We start from the raw sequence: 322 nt of genomic DNA, 5'->3' as shown, positions 1-322 counted from the left end.
GCCCCCGATCCCCGGCGGCGCGGCCGATCCGCAGCCTCCCTGCCCGTCGTGCTCCCGCGGCTGGCGTGGGAGCTCTCCTCGGCTCTCGCTTCGCCTTCCTCGCCTTCTTTCGCCTTATTTCTCCGCGTGTTCTCGGCGTGCCGTGGGGAGCCGCGGAACCCGAGCGCACATCCTCCCAGCTCCTCTTTCCAGCGGTGACTGAGAGTGCCTGCGAGCTGAGCTAATGCGGGCTGGCTCAGCCTCCCGCTCGCCTCCTCCTCCTCCCCCTCTGTTTGTTGGTGTCTGCCTCAGTCATTGAATCCCAGCCAAGAATGTGACCAAC

Source organism: Acanthisitta chloris, unplaced genomic scaffold (assembly GCF_000695815.1).
Source record: "Acanthisitta chloris isolate BGI_N310 unplaced genomic scaffold, ASM69581v1 scaffold5563, whole genome shotgun sequence".
Classification (NCBI taxonomy): Eukaryota; Metazoa; Chordata; class Aves; order Passeriformes; family Acanthisittidae; genus Acanthisitta; species Acanthisitta chloris.
This window is presented reverse-complemented; position numbering follows the sequence as displayed.